The 21,837-nt window shown below is 37.8% G+C and overlaps 1 protein-coding gene and 1 pseudogene across 1 annotated transcript in view; one reads left to right on the forward strand and one right to left on the reverse strand.

The window, feature by feature from the left end:
- ADGRV1 (adhesion G protein-coupled receptor V1) overlaps positions 1-21,837 on the forward strand; it is a 520,697-nt gene that overhangs the window by 269,371 nt on the left and 229,489 nt on the right. The window lies entirely within an intron of this gene.
- LOC105240417 lies at positions 1,840-6,554 on the reverse strand (annotated as a pseudogene).

The following is a 21,837-nucleotide window of genomic DNA, read 5'->3' on the forward strand; positions in this document are numbered from 1 at the left end:
CTGCTCCAAAATCCTTCATCATTCTTGCTGCTTACTTCAAAATTCAGTCTAGTTGATCAATCTTGCAATTCCTGGAACTGGCGCATTATTCAAGATTCTTAAACCCAAGGGGAAAAAAATGCCCATTTTTTGCTCTTGATTCTTTAATTTCATTAATATACCCTAAGATTGCTTTAGCTATTTTAGCTATTGGAAATAAATCATAAAGATAGCTTTAGGTATCATACAGTACAAATCATTTTGCACCTTGCCTGTTCTCCCTATGTTAGGTTTTTGAAATATATGGAAGCCCCTGTGTGAGTTCTGGCTTATGCATCTTACTGGCTGTGCTGTTTTGCTCTGCGTGAATGTATTGTTACCTGTTTGTTCCTTCCTTTCTTGGTGGTCTCTTGTATGATTTCCACTCTTTTGTTCTTCCGACGGTACTTCTGTGACCCATACGGCGTAGTGGTTAACAGACTCAGAACTAGATTGCTTGTGTTTGGGGTTCCACCACATTGTGCAACTGTGGCAAGTTATAAACTGCTGTGCCTCAGTTCACTCATCTGCAAAATGCAGTACGTTTTTTATGGGATAGGTATATTATGAGCATAGTAGAGCAAAAGCACAGAAAGAACGTGGAACGGTGCCTGACACATACGAAGTACGGTACAAGTGTTAGCTGTTCCATCTATTAACACAGTCCTTCTACATACCTCCTGAAGTGTTTGAGTGTGACACTTTGTCTTGGGTAGATACCCAGAAGGGTAATTTCTGGGCCATAGCAATGGAATATCTTCACTTTTACTAAAAAATTGTTAAATTGTTCTCTAAAGACATTGTACCAGCTTATCCCTGTGGTGCATAAGTTCCTTTTTTATCCTGCACTTCAAGTCTATTGTCAGACTTCTAATTTTTTTCAGTCTGACGGGTGACAGATTAGCTCTGTTATTTTAATTTGCATTCCCTGATAAAAAGTTGGAAATTTTTTCTAATTGGCCTTTCTGGGAATTGCCATTAATATTCTTTGCTTAAAACAAGATATACAATACTTTATACAAGCATATGAAGTTAAAATATAAGGAAACTCACTTTTTACCTCCAGGAGGAAGGGGAAGAAGAATAGGACTTAGCTGTATCAGTAACATTTTATTTCTTTATTTTTTTCCCACCGATCAGGATTTTATTTAAACACTAGTGAACAATACTGTAGAGCTATTGATATGTAAATTTCTAAAATGCTGCATCTTAAATTTAGTTGGCGAAGACCACGTTTATCTATAAGCATGAGTTTAGTCCTCCGCGTAGAAACAAGATACTAGACTGTAAAAAAAAAAAAAAAAAAAAAAAAGCTTCCTACTGTTTGAAAATCCCAATTTATTAAGTAGATCGTAAAAATGCATAGATCTTTAATAAGAGAGTTGGCTGTACAAGAATACTTCCCTTTCACAGTATTCCTTTTACTTCATATGGGAGTTATTGCTTCTGCTGTAGGATTGAACTGCTATAGCACTAAAAAGCAATTATTTAGGGAAGAGACAGAAAAAGGGAATGTATGTAAGGCAGTATTTCTTTTAGGTACAATAACATAGTAGTATTTTAGGAAGACAAGATAAAAATTACTCAAGGCTAGCTTGGTTCTCGCTGAATAAAAACAGTGGGGTAAATACTGAGCTCCTCTGTGTCAGTCTAATAATCAATGCCTTGGTCGCCATATTGGTAATCTCTGGAGTAGTCATCTTGGTACCGTCCATGATACTTATCTGGGTATTCTGCCTGACAGTCGCTTTCATTAATTTCAGACCCATTTGTTCCTGTTCCTTGGCTTTCATTGCGAATGACAGGTTCTGTGGGAGTGGCTCAGTATTTGGGATCATATACTTGCCGCCCAAGCCCATACACACTGATTCCTTCCTGGGAAGCAGGTTTGTTGGTTCCCATCTGTAGAGAGATTGTCGAGTTGTCTGCTGGTTGTAATGTTAGCTTCTGATCCTAGATGTCTCTTCGGGTACCTGGTGCTAACATCTCCACCTGGCTGGCTCCTTTGTTGGTTCCCATCTGGATCCTTTGTTGGTGCCCATCTGCAGACTAATTGTGGTCTGGTCAAAAGGTTTGTCAGTTTGCATTTGGGGATCATAAAGATGCCTCCTAGTCCCATACTGTCGTACCTGCCTGGCTGGCGCATTTTTTAGTTCCCGTCTGCAAACCAATTACACTTTGGCCAGCTTTTAATTTTTCTTCATCAAAATGTCTTGTTTGTTTTTCAGCATACTTAATGCCAATGTCAGTTGTTGTATGGAATCCTTTTGTTTTAGCCAGACCTGCCAGAAGCCACCAGCATAGTCTCAACCTGGGTCATGATTCCATTCTCAAAAAGATCATTTGCTTCAAATATGTCATGTGGCTTTAATAAAGTTGCCAATATTCGCCAACTCAGGCCAGTTTAACGAGGACTCATTAACCTTCACTGAGCCTGACTGTAGTGTGTTTATGAGCTCGGAGAGGATGACGCCATCCTTTAAGCCCAGCAGCAAGTTGGTGCCAGTGTGCATGCCTGTCACCTCTTCTATCTAATTTCAAAGATCTTCTTCTGCTTGATGATCGTGCTTGGAAGTGATCTTGTTCTTGACCTCTGCCGAGAGCCTGTAATAAGGGCTTTGTTGAAGAGGGTCATAGTGGTTCAGCTGCCAGGAAGAGGCTGCCCTCAGGTCTAAGGGTTTCTCTTCCTTGACTTCCCCACTCCAGGCCCTGAGGAGTGGCCGCAGTGCTCAGAGCTTGCTCACCTGGGTGGCACAGGAGATACCCTGACCTGTAACATTTTATTTCTTTAAACACCAAAATTTGCAGAACATTTGGAAAATGTTTGTTTTATCTGGGTGATGAGGACCTGGTTGTATTTTATATTGTCATTTTCATAATGTTTTCAATATTTCATAATTTAAAAAAATCAATTTAGGTTTCGTTATCAAGCCAGGGAATCATGTTTGGGATTCAGCAATTAAAAAGTGATAGCAATATTTTAAATATCATTAAGAAAATTAGTATGTACATGTTACTATAAGAAAACCAATTACTGGTAGTAACATGTTAATCTTAAAAGTGTAAATAGTAGAATTAAAATAATGATAACATTCCATTTATTTTAAAAATATAGAAAATAGGGGCGCCTGGGTGGTTCAGTTGGTTAAGCATCTGCCTTAGGCTCAGGTCTTGATCTCAGGGTGCTGGGGTTGAGCCCCGTGTCTGGTTCCCTGCTCAGCAGGAGCCTGCTTCTTCCTCTCCCTCTGACCCTCCTCCTGCTTGTGCTTGCTCTCTCTCTCTTTCTCTCTCAAATAAATAAATAAAAATCTTTAATAAAAAAAATTTAAAAGAAATATGGAAATATATTTGGAGAGAAAATTCCAACTTCCTGACAATAGAGGATAATTATAGTATGATAAAATAATAAAATATCCTGTAGAATATTGTATTTTAAATGTTTTACTGAATATGTTACCAATATTAATTATGTCCATTAAATTTTACTTAGATATTGTATAAAAGTACAATTTTTCTTAATCTTAGAATGATTTCTATTTTTTTTAAAGATTTTATTTATTTGACACAGAGAGAGAGTGCGCACAAGCAGGCAGAGGGGCAAGCAGAGGGAGAAGCAGTCTCCCTGCTGAGCAGAGAGCCCCACTTGGGGCCTATTCCAGGACACCGGGATCATGACCTAAGCCAAAAGCAGACGCTCAACCAACTGAGCCACCCAGGCGCCCCAGAATGATTTCTATTTTAGATATCATTAAAATGGGTTAAATGTGATGTTATTGCCAATGTAAGGAGGCAAATGACATAAACGCATCTGCTATCATTGTTTATGAATATATGTAATATTTAATTTGGCATGCAATGCTATCTTTGTAATAATTACTTAATTTGATTAACATGGCAACTTTGATTTTAACATGGGCAAATGACATATATGATTACATCATCTAGATAGTTTTCTTACCTATGTTGAAAAGTTATGAGTTCAGAGCAAAAAATGCAACTTAAATTTTACCCATTAGGATTTGAAGGCTAAAGGGTCCATTTTCCTGGACAATGTTGACTAGAACTCTAAATGAGTCTTTGAGGAAAGTACCAGGTAATCTTTTGTGAACTTAAAAAATCATTATAGATTTGTTCAGTTCCTGTGCTTTGAGACTACATGGGAACATGAAATCACCTATCCTTCATATTTCTCAATGTGTTTCCCATAATAAATTTTTATTATTTTAGGAAGATTTTTTACTTGATTATACTAGTACTCTGAATCAGATTTTCCAACACAGACTATCATAGTTTATGCAATGCTTCAGTGATATAAGGATGGAATAATATATAATAAAACTATTGGTCTCTTAATTTTCTAGATCCCAAAGTAACAAAGGCTAATAACATTCAGACCTGGCAATCTGAAAATCATGGCAATTTGAAAATTAGGTAAATTGTGGATTTAGTAGTCAGGTATTTAAAAACAGCTGTATTAGGGCGCCTGGGTGGCTCAGTCGGTTAACTGTCTGACTGTTGGTTTCGGCTCAGGTCATGATCTCATGGGTCATGAGATCAAGCCCCATGTCAGGCTCCTAACTCATTGGGGAGTTTGCTTGAAAATTCTCTCCCTCTGCCCTTCCCCTATCTCTGTCTTACATTAATAAATAAATCTTTACAAAAATTTTAAAAATTAAAAAAAAATAAAAACAGCTATATTGAAACATTTTTGAAAACAAAGTATACACATTTGAAGTATGCTATTTGGTAAGTTTTACATATATATATACCTATAAAATTATCAATACAGTCAAGATTATGGCATACCCATCACCCCCCAAAATTTCTTCTGACCTCTTGGTAATCCTTCACCCCATTCCCTCATTTCCAGCCAACCACTGATCTATTTCCTGTCACAAAAGATGAGTTTGTATATTCTAGACTATTACATAATTTTTTTTTTGCATATTAACGCTATTTATTAACACTGCACAGGTAAGGGGCACCTGGGTGGCTCAGTTGGTTAAGTGTCTTCAGCTCAGGTCATGATCTCAGGGTCCTGGGATTGAGCCCTGCATCGTGCTCCATGCTCAGCAGGGAGTCTGCTTCTCCCTCTCCATCTGCCACTCCCCCTGCCTGTGCTCTCACCCTCTCTCTCTCTCTCAAATAAATAAATAAATAAATAAAATCTTTGAAGAAAAAATACTGCACAGGTAAATTCCAGACCAGGGTATAAAAGTATTAGATACTAAGTCTAAATAATTTTTACGTACTCATTCATTCCTTAAGAAATGTCTAAAATACAGCTTATTTCTAACTATAATCTTCAATCATAACTTATCTAGTTGACTTTGGCTTTTGGCCAAGGTGGGATAAGAGGGCAGATAGGTTGCAAGAGGATGTGTGTATTAGTTACCTATTGCTGCATAACAAATTATACCAAAACTTAGCAGTTTAAATGGCAGATATGTAATTCTGAAGGTCAGAAATCCAAGAGTAGCTTTGTTGGGTGATTTTGGCCCAGGCTGTTTCATGATGTTGCAGTCACACTGTTGGTGAGGGCTGCAGTTACCCAAATGCTTGACTTCACTAGAAATTCTCTTCCCCAGATGGCTTACTCATCTGCCTATTGGCCAAAGGCCAAATTCCTCACTGGCCTACTTCTGCTGTTAGAAGGCATCAGACCCTCATATTTTGGTCTTTTATGGGATCATTCAACATAGTGTTGGGCTTGGGGCGCCTGGGTGGCACAGCGGTTAAGCGTCTGCCTTCGGCTCAGGGCGTGATCCCGGCGTTATGGGATCGAACCCCCACATCAGGCTCCTCTGCTATGAGCCTGCTTCTTCCTCTCCCACTCCCCCTGCTCGTGTTCCCTCTCTCACTGGCTGTCTCTATCTCTGTCAAATAAATAAATAAAATCTTTAAAAAAAAAAAAAACAAAAACAAAAAAAAACATAGTGTTGGGCTTCCTACAGAGGGAATGTTACAAAATAGAGAATAGCATGACCAGAATGAAAGTTGAATTATGTTGGAAGTCATATACCATCTCTTCTCCCATATTCTCCTGACCACTCAGAACAACCGTGGTTCACTATGGGAGGGGACTACACAGCTGAGTCACTGTAGGAGCTGGATGTCACTGAGGCCATCTTGAAGGCTAGCTGCCACAATATGTTTAGGCTTAAAATCAAAGTGTTCAACAAGTTTTAAGACTCAGGTAATCAGCCCATAAACCCACATTGGCCATATCTGTTTGCCTATAATTTATGGGCTGATTACATAACAGTCTTTCAATTTATTGAATAATTTTATAAGCACGTATTTACTTAACAATTTATTACCAGCATTTGAAAGTAACAATACTGCATTTCCTTTAAATGTCCTCTGTGTTGGGGTGCCTGGCTGACTCAGTCGGTAAGGCATGTGACTCTTGATCTTGGGGTGGTGGGTTCGAGCTCCATGTTGGGGGTAAAGATTACTTAAAAATAAGATCTTTAATAAATAAATAAATATCCTCTATATTTTAAGAGCTTTTTGTTAAATCTGGTAGATTTCATTCCTCTGTGGTTATTTTTAATATATATTTAAGTATTTATGAGAGTTTCAGAACAAAAGAGAGCCATCTGTATCAGTTAAACCTTCAACATGTTATAAAAGAATCTGAATCCATTATATATAGTATTATTCTCAAGAATTAATAATAAGGGGTACCTGGATGGCTCAGTAGGCATCTGACCCTTGATTTCAACTCAGGTCATGATCTCAGGGACCGAATCCCACTTGGGCTCTGTGCTGGGCATGGAGCCTGCTTTAGATTCTCTCTCTCCTTCTGCCCCTCCCCATTGTTCATGCACATGCGTGCGTTCTCTCTAAAAAATGAAAAAATAAGCATTAAATTAAGAAAGATTCACTAATTCAATATTTATTTTTTCACAAGTTCTACTGTAGCAAAAAGTTTTTCATATGAAGATTGTGATTGTATTATTCACACTTTTCAATGCATTTCCAATATTTTAGGTGTAGATACATTTTAAAAATTCTTTACCAGTGTTGCTTTGAAAACTGGTGTGGGGAGACATAAAGAGGATGATTCGAATGTAAAAATAAATCCCACTTAGAAATTCAGCATACTTTTAAAAGATAATCTAAAGCTAAATTATAGCTTATACTTTAATGAAGACTCAAAATATTAATAGATGTTCTCCTATATTACCAGTAATAGAGTATGTGACTCAAAATAAGCCCCCAGTGCAAACAATGAAAACTAAATTGAGCACAGCATCAAAAATCTGGCAGTGAAATCACTTTGCCCCACCCTATAGCACATGCTGTTCCCAAGGAAGAAGCAGTACGTTCTAAGGCTTAAGGTTTGGCAAAGGTTCTCATCATTCTCAGACCTCCTTCAAACTCCCAAATCTGTATTCAATTTCATTATTCCTTTCATACCCCTGCCTGTCCCATCTCCTCTTGCTGATCACTTTATAAAACATCAGGAATACCTGCACAATTTGATGTAATTTTAACTGCACCCCAAAACAGCAGGATATAAAGCAAGTAGGTGAACCAGCTTGCCTTTGCTTAGTGAGTGGAAGACTTACGAAGGGTAGTGGGGGGCACTGTATGTCGGCTGGCTGACAAAACTGAGTAGACTAATAAGCTTTGACTGTTCCGTCTCCAGAATAACTCTTTATTTTCCTGATACTCCATGACTTTGTTAAGAGTGCATCAGTCACTGACGGTGCAAGGCACATTGGCTTCTCAGACTCCGCCAGGCTTCCTGAGTGTAACTGGCATAGCACACATGCACGGGCACAGCACATGACAGGGCGCAGGGCTCTGGGTATCTCTACTCCCAAGAATGAATGTGGAACCTAATTTATCATTATTATTATTATTATCGTTAAATAATAATTTTTATTATGTTATGAATTTCTTCAAGGTAAATTTTAATTAAATTAGGAATGTCAGTATTAAGGTCTTATTTCCTAAATTTGGTCCTTAAATCAGAATGCTTTCATTAGATTAATTTTAATCATTCATTACATTAATCAGTATTTATTGAGTTTCTAATAAAGGCCAAGCAACCATGTTCACAGTGGTGAATAAAAAAGAGCAAGGTTTCTACTCTGGGCATAAATACCTTAGCATTTGAGACTGACATAAAGGGGTAAATAGACACACTTCAGGTAGTGCTGAGTGTTATGGTCAAAATCAGTTGGAAGGTATGCTGTCAGAGAAGGCATCACTGTGTAGATGACATGGGAACTAAGAGGAAATGCAAAAAATGAGGCAGGAACATTCAAGGCAGAGAAGATAGCAAGTATGAAGGAAGGCCCAGAGGCTAGAACAAGCTTGACATGCTTGAGCAACAGAAAGGACTGGGTAGCCATCACTTAGTGAACAGACAGAAAGTCTTAGAAAATGGGGCTGAGAGATGGGCAGGGCCTCGACATAGCATGTCTTTAAAATTAAATTTTATTTTCTTTTTTCTCAGTTTAGTAAAATACATAGACCATCTGCCTCTTTGTAACAGTAAATTTCAAGTTAAAGGACTAGCTGATGAGAATGTCATTCTTTTGGCTACTTATGTCCGAAATGACTTAATTTGCTGATGATGTCTCCAATTTGGGAGATGTAGTGTAAGTAACATGGAGCTTACAGTCAAAATCATATAAGACATTTGTAAGCAAGCAGTCAGGACTAGCATATCAAGAAGAAGGATCATATCCACCCTTTGCCTTAATGGAATACTGCATCCATCTATTAATTTTGTGCAAATAGTTGAATTGGAAGTTGTTTTGTCTATAGATTTGTGCCCCTCACTAGAATGAGATATGCCAATAGGGGTGCAGGTAAGTCCTTGGACCCCAGCTTCTAATATGGTTGACTATCAGATTTATTGTGGTTGAAAATGTAAATTGATGGACTGTATACTTTTTTTAAAAAAGATTTTATTTGTGTTTGAGAGAGAGAGAGTAAGAGAGAGAGGGCATGCATGAGTGAGGGGAGGGGCAGAGGGAGAGTGAGAAGCAGGTTCACGGGGATCCCAGGACCCCCGGGATCATGACCTGAACCGAAGGCAGACACTTAACCAACTGAGCCACCCAGGCACCCCAAGGACTATATACTTTTTAAAACTATCATAAATGAGTTTAAACACAGTAGATCTGACATTTCTTTCTGAGATATTTCGAAGTCTAAGGAAAGAGAAATTTATCTCTTTGTGTTTCTAGGACTTACAACTTTTGCCCAAAGTGATCAAATTAAAAAAATAAATAAATCTGATGATACAGTGATTACTTGCTACTCAATGTCTAAGCACTGGGGGCTCATTCTTCAGAATTGAGACAGCTGACAACCACTCAATGTATTTGGTCCTTGACTGCTGTGTTTTTATCTTTATGGTTTCAATATGTATGTATTAGAAGTGAAACTAGCATAGTAAAATAAATATCCCATGTGAGTGAAAAAATAAGCACTGTGATTTCTCGAGAAAAAAACTAAACTATAAACCTTGTCATGGGCTTCTTGTTACTGCACCAGCACAAAACAGTGTTGATTATGCAAGGAGGGGACCGCCAGGGCTAGATGAAGTGCCCCTTACGGTACAATCTTGTTGGCAACCTGACCAACACAGGGTGTAGACTACGAAGGCCCAGGAAGCACAGACCTGAAGTTTGGGCAGATTATGAAATTTGAGTCTCGGCTTTACAGAATGGCTTCTTTTACATGTATTTGCTTCCGAAATAGCTACTTCTCATTAAGACTCCCTCCTGTTTTGTTGTTTGTACATTTGTTTTAAAGAGGAAAATGTCTTCCCTTAGAGATATAGTATTAAATGCCACTGAGCTAGCATGAAGTTTAGCACGTTTAATATAGATTTTGTATAAATATACACATTGATAATATAAATTTGAATTTATAAATTAATTTAGTTCAGACAAATGAAAATTAACGTATGGAAGGAAAGACAGCATATGAATATGATCCACTGACAATGTTGATGCGGAATTCAAGAGATTTGGATTTTATACCCTGACTTGTTATTTGTTAATTTTGTGCCTGTTTCACCAGCTATGAAATTTGAATAATATATTGTTAAGTGGAATAGTAAAGTGTGGATGTACATATATGTGTATATAATTCACCATATTTAGAATTAAATTCATTATATGATGTGTCCATGAAGTACTACAGGCTTAACCCAGTGCCTCAAAGAACATCAGCACTCAATATATTATTATCTCTCCTTAACTGCCAGGTTTTCCCTTTTTTGTACCCCCAAAAGGTACTTGGACATTTTGCATTCTACTCTCTTAATATTCTATCAGGACTGAGTTACCTCGAAAATAACTTTTTACCTATATGCAGTTAGCAATCAGGAAAAAAAAAAGAAATGGGGCAAGGAGAGAAATAAATTTATTTTCCTTTTTTAGGGGATCCCAGATGACAAGAACTTATATGCCTCTCCATTTACTGGCATTATTCATCTGAACATACAGATATTCCTTCTTTGAGGGCTATTATTTTGTCTCTGAGGCTTTCTTGGCTTGTGTTTGCTTAGGAGAGGGTAAGAAACATTTTTCCACCTTTCCTTAACTTTAGAGAATGTACAGATGGGATGGTGTGCTCATGTAGCTTAACACCACAGGAGAAGGCAGCAGTTTCAGGAACTTGCTGTGACTTACTAAAGCCCAGAACAGTAGTGATGGATGAGGTCAGAGGGTGGCCTGCCCTGTCCATCCAGGCCCTGCTGATCTGAATCTGACTTCCTTGGAGTTGATTGCCTTTGCCTTTATTCAGTTCCCTCCAGGCCCAGCAGGATCTTAAAAATAAGACAGAGAATTTCAGGTGAACACAATTGCTTGGCAAGTCCCCTAAGAAACGCTCTTGTGTAAGTGGGTGCAGCATTACTTTTGCAAGTGCTTCCAGTTCCATTGTCACCTAGGTACATTTATATGCCTTCATCCCTGAAAACACTTCAAAGTGTTCATGTGAATTTCAAGTTGATTTCCTTCTGCCATGTGTGACTATTTGATGCTGAGGATCCTTTGCAGACAAAGAGAATGGATAACATGTTCTGTCTAGAACCAGAGCTCAAGAGTCTCCAATGACTTTACTCACTGTGCCTAGGCCAGGAAGTGGAGGATCTCAGCCATTCACCTTTTTGGGTCCTCAGTGGTCATTTCATTGCCTTATGTACTTAACATATTTTAATTTACTTCCTGCTTTTCAAGTTGGTCTTAGAAATTTGTTTTTAAAGCCCAATAAACGGGCAAGTCCCACAGTTTAATTCCCTTAGTCAGTGTTGAGTCATTACCGTATTCTCACCTTCACAGCAGATGTCATCATTGGGATTTGGGATTTGCTGAAACAGTTTTCTCTGAATAAAAAGTTTCACAACTTCATGTAGGTTAGCATTTTCATTGTGTCTGATTTTTAGCATGCTTGACTAAGTTTAAATGCTGGTAACTGGCTGAAAGTAACCGAACCAAAGGAACTGGGGTTGGTATCACAGATTCTTGGAAATCAGTTATGGTTAAAGATTAGAGTGGACTCTGCGGCTGCCTGTCATTTTTATGTAAACATAAAGTTCAAGGGTCACACATGACATAGAAAAAATAAGTATTTAGCTTCTGCAAAACGTTTTTTAACTCTTTCTTTAAGTAGTTTCCTGATCGTACCCTGTTTGCAAAGTAAATGAAACAATTGAACTTCCTGGATGATGGGTTTTAGCAGAAATGTATCAGGTAGCAAACTTACCTCATAGGTGAATCACAGTATTTTTCACCTGCAGTTGAAGATAACGCTGCTCTGTCCCATGTCATTCCCCAGACCTTTGAGATACTGTTTCTGGCCTTGAGTCTACTTAGGGAACAGATCACTGTCCATACCCATCTGAGGTTATGTCCTCTACTCTATCTGGCCCTCGATAGGTAAACATCCCCTACGTGGCCAAAAACAACAAAGTTGAGAAAACTTGGCTGAATCTGGAAACCTGTGATTAGTCTGCCTCTTCCCATACCAAGAGCTATGATCTTGCTTGTTTCCCAAGGTCTGACTTCGGACCCTGTTCTCTGCTGACTGTGACCTCAGCACCTCTCTAATATATGAATTTGGACTTTCCTCTCTCTCCCTCATTTCATCCTCTTTCTTTGCACCCTACTACTACTAATCTTTACACTGCAGATACTTTTGGTTTTTCTCCTTTCTTTGAATGGACTTTTAGGTTTCTCCAGGCATGGTGTTCCAATCTCCTGTGCCTTCCAGACATTCATTCCCCATTCCTCCCACTCCCCCTGCTACTTCCCCAATCCTATGTACCTCACTGAGCAGTCTGGTCTCAGGAGTGAGCTTCTTGCATCTTAGCCTATTGGAGTTTTGGCCACTAACCTTCCCCATCATCTGATGGACTTCACCAACCTGTCATTCCGTTGGTGATGCCCTCAGTTCTTTAAAAGACAGTATGGCTGGGGTACCTGGGTGGCTCCATTGGTTAAGCATCCAACTTTTGATTTTAGCTCAGGTCTTGATCTCAGCTCAGATCTTGATCTCAGGGTTATGAGTTTGAGCCCCACATTGGGCTCCACATTGGGTGTGGAGCCTACTTAAAAAAAAAAAAAAGGAAGAGAGTATGGCTCTGTGCCGATTGATCCCTCTGTTTTCCCTTTGACTATTCCTTGCACTTTTTCTCACCACAAATTTCACGTCAGATAGGCAATATGAGAAAAAAATTTACTTCTTTTACTTACAATTTGAGTAAAGTTGTATCACCTAGCCCCTGTTTTAGATGTCACTCCACTAATCTTGTTTAATCTATTAACATGGGGTGGAGACTTAATGATAAATAAAATGGAATAAATTTTGCTAGCAGAAAGTAATGTTTTAGAAATATCTGCTCTTAAATAGGGATGTGTCCATTTAGATGAGGATTTAATAGTTCTCTGAAAGCCTTAGCTTGGATGGCCAGACTACTGCATACAGACTACTGCCATTCTTTTCTTTGATCTAAAACCATGCTTCTCAGATATTAACGTTAATATGGGTTTGCATACAAAACAGACAAATACATACCTTGAACTTTATGGGCAAAATCACCTTTGAAAATCCCTTTTGTTTGGCCCTTCAACTGAAAAAATTTTTTTGAATTTAAATCATTTGCAAAGATTTAAAAATCAGGAAATTTCAACAGAAATCCAGATTTTTAGTTCAAAAAAATTTTAAATCTGACAGCACCACTACTTGCAGCAGCTATGAGCCGGTTCCAAGAACAGCTACCTCTTGACACGGGTATGTGCTTGTTGGCTTGACACAATTCCTGTCCTGCAGGCCTCACTCACTTATATTAGCAGTTGAGCCTTACAGTCATTTGCATTTGTGATCCTTGTCTTAAAAGGCAAAGACTGGTTCAAACCAAAGACAATAAGGCATATATTTTCACATAAAATTTTCTTTTGAAGAATTAAAACATACAAAAAATTACAAAGAATAAAATAACAGTCTTGTATTACCACCACCCAGAATAAGTCATTGTTAAGTTTTGGGAAATTTGCTTTCAGGGATTTCCCGCTGTAGAATTTTATTAGGATGTGAAGCAGTTAATTTCTCCCTCAGCAAGCTTCCCCTATTCTTAAAGATTTTGCTACCTTTTTCCTCATGAGATGTAATAATTTCAGGTTTGCAAAGTCTAGTCACTTTGTGACTAGGGCATATTAGGCTTTCTTCAAATCGGAGACTTTACTGTTTCCTGGTTAAGGATTCTTTTTGGCCACTAGGCCCAAGGAGAAAACATGGTTGTCAGTTGATTTCATAGTGGTTTAAATAGGACAAATTCACAGTTGTGTAAGTACTTTTTAAGTGATTGTTGTCAATCACTTGACAGTTGTAAGTACTTTTAATTTGTGAGTATTCATAAATGTGGAACATTTCAAGGCAGTTAGATTCATCTTAGTTCTGACCTTACCTGTTGGGAAAGGTATATTTTTCAGATTCTGGCCTGCTTCAGGCCAGTGGAAGTAAATGAATACAGTCAAGTATTCATCCAGACTAAAGTTGAGAAATCCAGCTGCCTTTCTCATGTGGTGTGATATCTCTGGCCACACCTCCTCTGCCTTCAAACCTTTGTACCAAAGAGCTCTCCCCTTGGGAATGAGTGTGAATCCATTTGACTTTTGCTCAGACTACTTACGTAATTATCAACTTCCGATTTGTGGTTGCTGTGCATTTTAGCAGTTCGACCATACTCAGGGATTTAAGATGCAAATCATTTTTTAAATTAGGATTTAGACTCTTTTGCTTTCTTCCCAGAGATACTTTAATCCATAGTATGGCTGTGATATACAAATAAATGCAAATAAATAAGGATATAAAATATATTTTCAATGAGATGAAGTATAGAGCTCAACACTTTGGTAATTATGTTTAGTTTGATATCAGTACCTTCCTTATTAAAAATATGCATTATCCCAGTAATAGCATGGATTAGATAGAATTCTGTGGTCTATTTGGGAAGCCTCACCATGTCGTACCATGGTTTCTGTGGGAAAATACACTCTGTGATACACATATCGGGAAAGAATGTGAGGATGCTGGGACTCCGACTTTCTTACTCAGCCACAATCCCTGAGTGTGGTGAATGTGACAGTCATTTGTGCTGATAGATTCCTGCAGACTCTGGTGTTCTTGTTGCTCACATCTGGCACTCCAGGCTAGAGCCCTGTCTCCTCCACTTTTCCCAGATCCATGAGCTATAGTTGGAACATTTTGGTACCTGCAACCCATCTCTTTCCCTATTTCTCTCTCTCTCTCTTTTTTTTTTTTTTTTTTTTTTGCCATTTCTCTTCTGTTCATGCCCGCGAGTGCGATATTGGTGAACATATCTCCTACTTCAGAAGGACTGTATTCACTTACAGCAACAGGCCATTTCTGTTTGTCTTTCTGTAGCAAATGCTTATTATTCTTATCTTAAAGATGAATTTGAAAATGCCTGTATTAGACTGTTTTCTTTGTCTGTAATCAGGTAAATCACTGTCGTTGTTATTCCCAAATATTCATTTCTATAATTCAATTCTAAGAACAAATTCCCCTAAGAGAGGACACAAGATTAAACAGTGTCTGTACATGGCTCAATTTCAGTGCCCCATGAATTAGCAGGTCACTGGGATTTTGCTTTGAAAACCAGCAAAGAAGTTCAGTACAGCCAGACTGGGAAACGGAGGGGGACCTAGGGAGTAGGGACCAGATACTGTAATGTGCAATTGCTTATGATAAACAGTTTTTGTTTCATTCTAAATGTGATAAGAAATCATTATAAAGTTTGACTGCTGGGTGGAGGAGGGACTGTGGTGAATAGTAGATGGTGGGGAACAGTGAAAACAAAGAGAGCAGTGAAGATGCCTTTGCAAGACGCCAGGGGAAAGATAGTCGGCTTAAGCTAGGGGATTAGTAGTGCGGAGAAGAGGTTTCAGGTTTGCACTGTATCTTGAAGGTAAAGCCAGTAGGATTTGCTGCTGGATTGGATGTAGCCTGTGAGAGAAAAAGAGGAGTCTAGAAAGACCTCTGGTTTGAGTCACTCAGTGTTTGTTGATTCCTTCCCTTCAACACACCAGTTATCCAAGTCATTCCATCCTTTCAGAAGTCAACTTTGAGCCCTACTCCATTCATCGGTTGCTTCTCATCTATTCTCTCACCACCCATCTCTGGAAACTTACAGACTATACCTGTTTTGTGAACTTTCTAACAGATTTTGAAATCCTTGCTCTTTCATCAAACTCTTCTGATTGACCAAAGACCACACTCTTTCCACATAGTTTATTCAGTTGGGAGGAAGAATTTCCATAGCTATTCTGTCCTCAACCCAGGTACATATGTTGCCTCCTGGCTACAGCGTTCTGCCTTTTAACTGAGAAATACTAATGCCTCATTTTCCATTTATGTATTTGCCCTGCATGTTTAATTCCATGTTATAGTATATGTGCATCCATGTAAGTGCTTGTCTTTGATTTTGAACATTTAGAGGGATACAATTCGGTTCTAAATAAATATTTTTTAAGTGATGAGAACATTTCAGTTCCAATGTAGTGACTAGTGGCTTGTTTGGTAAGAATTTTAATCACACTTTGCCTGGTAATCAAGCTCTTTTTTCCTCACATTTTAAGGTAGTGGCATACCTGGATTTTTCTGAAGGCGGCACTCTGCTTTCAGTTTTCAAGGACTGGCCTTTGAAAACTCAGTAGACCACACTGAGTTTACCAAGTTCTCCATATGCCAACATCATACCTTTGCCATTCTACCACATGTGACATCTATTTCCCAATATTGGAAAGCTACTTTTGTGTTAGAAACTCTTTGGAAAGGGATTGGAAAATCCTTTATTTTAGGGGAAAAGTGGCATCCCATTTACCGGTAATAAATCTAGAATTTTCATTGAGCTGACTTTAATAATATGTTTTTATGAACCATGTTTAGCAATGGCAATTAATTTCCTTTGAGTATCACCATGGACTTTTAGAAACCAAGAATGATTTATTTGCTTTGTGTCTAAGATTAACCAAGTTAAGAATGGAAAAATCCTATTAGATCATAAGAGACTGTTCCCTTCCCCACTGCAGGATTATGTGCTAAAGTATATTTCCTAATCTTTGTTCTTTTTAATAACATTCTTCCTGTATCCATTTGAAAGCCATTACCCCCAAAATATTTCCATGAAATTATATCGTGCGTGATTTCAGATAAAGATAAATTTCTTATGTTTATTTTACAATACACACCAAAGTTAATTTTTTTAAATATTGAGCAACATTTATCTCTTTCAAATGAGACAATCATGCTAGCTCTCTACAAGTTTAAATAATAACAGTATTTTCTTGTACTTGAGTAACTTGCACTATAATTTTGGAATAGTGCTGTTTTTTTGGAACACAGTGTGGGCTATGTGTCATTTGTCAGATACACTTTACAAAGAAATTAGAATGTATCCTAAACAGAGAGGGAAGCAGATCAGGGTTTGTTTTCTTTTTTGGCTTTCTGTTTTTTAATATAAAAAAGATGGAATTGGTAGACTAATGATCCATTGGGACATGGATAACTCAATAGAGTGGCAGTCCATATTCTCAGAGAGGATAGAGATGTGCATGGGGAGCTGCCAAACCTCAGCAAGTGACTGCTGCTGGGGGGTCCGTGATTCCCACACAGTGTCCAGCCAGGACTTCATTTGTTCAAGGTTAAGTAAGATCCATCTAGAAAATGTACAAGGAAATAGTGTCAATTCAGTTAATCAGCACATTAGTTATTAGGTGTGTCATTATTTAATATGTTAAATGGGGCTACAGTGGACATTTCTCTTTCAACCTAATGGTCTGTGTGTTTGGAATTATTCTCAGAGATAGTTTGAAAGTCAGCCGGCTTAAAAAAAAACCAAACTAGCTAAGTTGAGAAACAAAAGAATAAGCCTGAATGTTATGGATCAGTTAAGTTGGATTTGCATATTATCTTAGTATCAGTCTGCAATTAAATAATCATCTAAATTAATAAATATTACTTTTTCCCACCAAACCAGATAAAATCTAATTTACTACTGAAAGATTGGCCATGGTTCCTCAGTGCTTCCAAGATGATGTCCAAACACCATAGCACAGCGTATGCTTCAACACCGATCCATGCTCCGTCTCCCCTTCCGTCTCTTCTCTTTCTTAAGTCTCCCTCCAGCCCCTCACCCACATCCCAGTGGTCTCAGGTCGTTACCGCTGTGGATTCTGCTGCCACCTGCAACTTCTCCTTCTTTGCCTGGTGAATTCCTACTCATTGTCCATGCCCAACATCAAATGGCTGGACGGTTTTTCTGGGCTTGACTAGGTGACTTTGAAATATTTTATATTCTCTGAGTTTTTCTAAGGCTGAGATGATGCTTTTTCATTTCTGTATCCCTCTCTTCGTCTAGTACCTGCCCCACTGTCTGCTAAGTATTTGATAACAGGGATATTGAAAGTGTTTATGGAGTTTTTCAGTAAATTAATGAATGAACGCTGTAGTAATCCATCCATGGGTGGATACTAATCAATGCTTTAACGTCTGGTATCCAGTGTTTTTTATTCTGGTTCTTCACATTTCACACAAATGAATAAATCTAGACCTATTGTATTTTGGTACAGAAACCATTTTTTTTATTTGCTTACCTTTACTTTAAATTTAGTGGCAGAATTTTATTATGATTATCTTAGGTAAGCTACCTGATCTCACACAATTAAATACTAAATATTATTTGCATTTGCCCTTCTGTGCATTTGTTTGGATAGAGAGTGATATCACAGTATCCAAGGAGTTCTCAGAAATATTTAAGAAATATCCTACTAAAAATCAAAGTATAACATGAATCCATAGCTCTTTGGGTATTTGGAATCTCTTTGGGGAAGCTAACAAATGAAATGAGGAAAAAAAAATGCAGAGCTGTACGCAGTTGCGTTAAAATGCTCAGAGGATAAAATAACTGCTATAGAAATTCAGAGTGATGTGTTGAGATGAATAAAGAAGGATTAAGGAAGGAGGTAGCATATGAGTGTGATTTTAAGGGAAAATGGGGGGCAGAATGCTGCAGGAAGTTAGGGACTTCATAACAGAGGTACAGGCTCTGGAGAATATTTCCTTGATCCCCCTTCCCTACTTTACCTTTTCTCCAGACACTCCAGTTTGCCTGCTGCTATGCACAAGATCACACTAGCCAAGTTCTGGGAAAGGATCCAGTAGGAGACATGCAAGAAACTTCCTGGCCATAACAGAAAATTGCTTCAGTATTAGATTGCTTTGTTGCTTGGGCCTCACATCTGTTTCCTTGTCCTTTCACCAACCCCTGTGCTAGTTAAAGTGGATCTCCTGATTCCTGCCTTCTTGACCTTGTTACCATTCCAGAAGCCTTGCCATTGTGCCTTGGGGTTCTCATCTGCTTGCTTGATTTTTTTTTTTTTTAAACTTTTGGTCTCTGAGCTCCTATGAGCTACATGTTCTAATTTCTGCCTAGCTGAGGTTCCTGACTTGCTCTTCTCGCTCAGGTCCTTTGCTTGCTAGTGTAGCTGGCTTACCATCTATTTAGTTGCTGACCTCTAGTTTTTAGTATAGTTGGCTTACTCTCTATTTGCACAGACTACATTTCCAACCAGAAAATATTATAGTCTCAGTTTCCTGCCCTGCATCTTGTTCTATCGTAACAACAGCTCACTTACCATGAGTGATTCATTTATGGGAATGCTGAAAAAGTAGGATAAATCTGTGAAGGAATTTCCTAGATAGGTTGAAGTTTTTATTTCACACTCTATGTTAGCATTTTTTGAAATGGGGGGTTTGCACTTCAAAAATACACGGATGACCCACGGGGGTGTGAAAAGAAATTATTATAATGACTAGTTTTTATCTTAAATTTTAAAAAGAAATAGTTATTAAAAATACAAAAGAAATGAAAAATATAAATATTTAAAATAAAAATAAATAAAGGACACAAATATTTAAATTATAGATTGACCCAAGTTACTCTGTATGCCAGATGCTCACTTATCAAGTATGGCAATCGGTTTCTGGAAAGAGGTGTCTGAACTCCACATCTTGTAAGAGTTGACAGTGGGGACCTTACCTGTTTAGTCACTTTCAGCATATGAGGAATTGCATTTTTATGTGCCTGGATTAACAGATTGTGTTTTTAGCTTTAACCAGAATAGTGCTCAAAAAATGATCAAGTGCCTTAAAAAAGATTCTGGCCAAGAGCCTACAGATTGAAGGTATTGCACATGATACAAGCACATGTACAGATCTTATGCATCTGAGAGCTGGGAACACAAGGCCTATACTCCTCATACAGACTCTTCCTTAACTACACTTAGAGCAAAAATGAAGGGTATTTTGATCAGTTACAACAGAAATTCCACCAACAAATATTGGTAGTTTCCAAAAAGACTATTTCACAGGTGGATCCCTACAAATATCTTTGATGAAGAACCCCACCCTATGTGTATATTCTACTTTGAGATAAGAAGCACAGTGAGCCTGGTATTATCATTTAAAAATAGCGTCTATTTCACTTTTATATTTAACCTTTAAAATTTCCACTTTTGCTCATGTTTAGTTATACATATTTAATTCTGAGATGTATGTATTTTACACATAAATAATGTTCATATTTTGAGTACATGATGGAAAATTTTTGGTGCTTGGGGTTGTTCAGTGCTCATCTGATTGAAAATGTTTGGAGATCACAGGTACTTCCAGTGGGGGGTGGTTTCAATCTGGGAGTGACTAGATGAATGTAGACTTTTCTGGAGTTTTTTCTGAAGAGGTTGAATATGGAATACTAATTTTTTATTATTAATTTATTAAATATTAGGTTCTCATTTGAAATCATAACCCAAAAGAAATTTTTAGGAAAGAATTCACTTCCGTTGGGAAATTAAGTTGTGCACCATTTCCCTGAATAGTCAACATCGGTGTATATAAACTAATTTTTGAGGAAGAGGAGATATATATGTATATACACACAGACACACACACACATATATATATATATATATATATATACCATTGAATTTTGCTCTAAATGTAGTTAAGAAAAAGTTTGTATTCACAGTATAAGTATTACCTTTGACATGTGATTGCATCATGAGGAGTACTTTCAATCTGTAAGTTCTTTTCAAGAGTCTTTTTAAAGATGTATGTATGCATGTTTTCCTTGCTATCTGAAAATTTACTCTATGGCACTTTGCTTTTACAAAAGACCCACATTAGTAGCTGTTTGCACTAACTGAAAGAAATCTGAAGAGGATTTCGCTTTTCCAAAATGGTAACTGCCTCTTTGCTTTACACCGTTTTAGCTTATGGAAGGTTTACTAGAAATCCTTTACTTCTGGATAGCAGGAGAAACTCGTATATGTATGTATATATATGTGTGTGTGTTTATATATACACAGAGATACACACACACATATACTTCTCACAGTTTTTTTATTTAATAGCAAGAAACTGACTTTTGGCCAAAAATCTAATTTTTTATGGGCATATATATACATACATATATATATATATATATATATATATACACACACACATACATATATATATTTTTTTTTTTTTTTGAGAGAGAGGGAGAGAGCAGGGGAGGGCAGAGGGAGAGGGAGATTGAGAATCCCAAGCAGGAGCCATGGCTACCACAGAGCCCAGTGCAGGGCTCCACCTCACAACCCGGAGCTCATGACCTGAGCCAAAATCAAGAGTCAGATGCTTAACCGACTGAGCCACCCCAAGCGCCCTGGGAAAATATCTTTTGATAGCAAAGTGATGTCAAGTTCTTTTGTCAGTGTTCCTTTCTATTCCTATTACAATTCTCGTCAGTTATTTGAACTTTGCAACTTGTAAGAAATAGAATAGCATTAACCTAGTATGAGATGGTCCTCATATTAACTAAGTACTAGCCATATCTTTCTTTAAAGTTTTTATTTAAATTCCAGTTGGTTAACATACAGTGTAATATTCATTTCAGGTGTACAGTATAGTGATTCAGCACTTCCATACAACACCCTGTGCTCATCACAAGTGCACTCCTTAATCCCCATCACTTTTTTTCACCCATTGCCCTACCCACCTCCCCTCTGGTAACCATCGGTTCGTTCTCTGTAGTTAAGAGTCTGTTTCTTGGGACACCTAGGTCGCTCAGTTGGTTAAACGTCCGATTCTTGATCTCAGTTCAGGTCCTGATCTCAGGGTCATGAGTTCAAGCCTCATGTTGGGCTCCATACTGGGTGTGGAGCCTACTTTAAAAAAAATAATAATAATCTTTTCTTGGTTTCTTCTCTTTTTTTCCCTTTG

The sequence above is a fragment of the Ailuropoda melanoleuca genome, chromosome 3 (assembly GCF_002007445.2).
Source record: "Ailuropoda melanoleuca isolate Jingjing chromosome 3, ASM200744v2, whole genome shotgun sequence".
Taxonomy (NCBI): domain Eukaryota; kingdom Metazoa; phylum Chordata; class Mammalia; order Carnivora; family Ursidae; genus Ailuropoda; species Ailuropoda melanoleuca.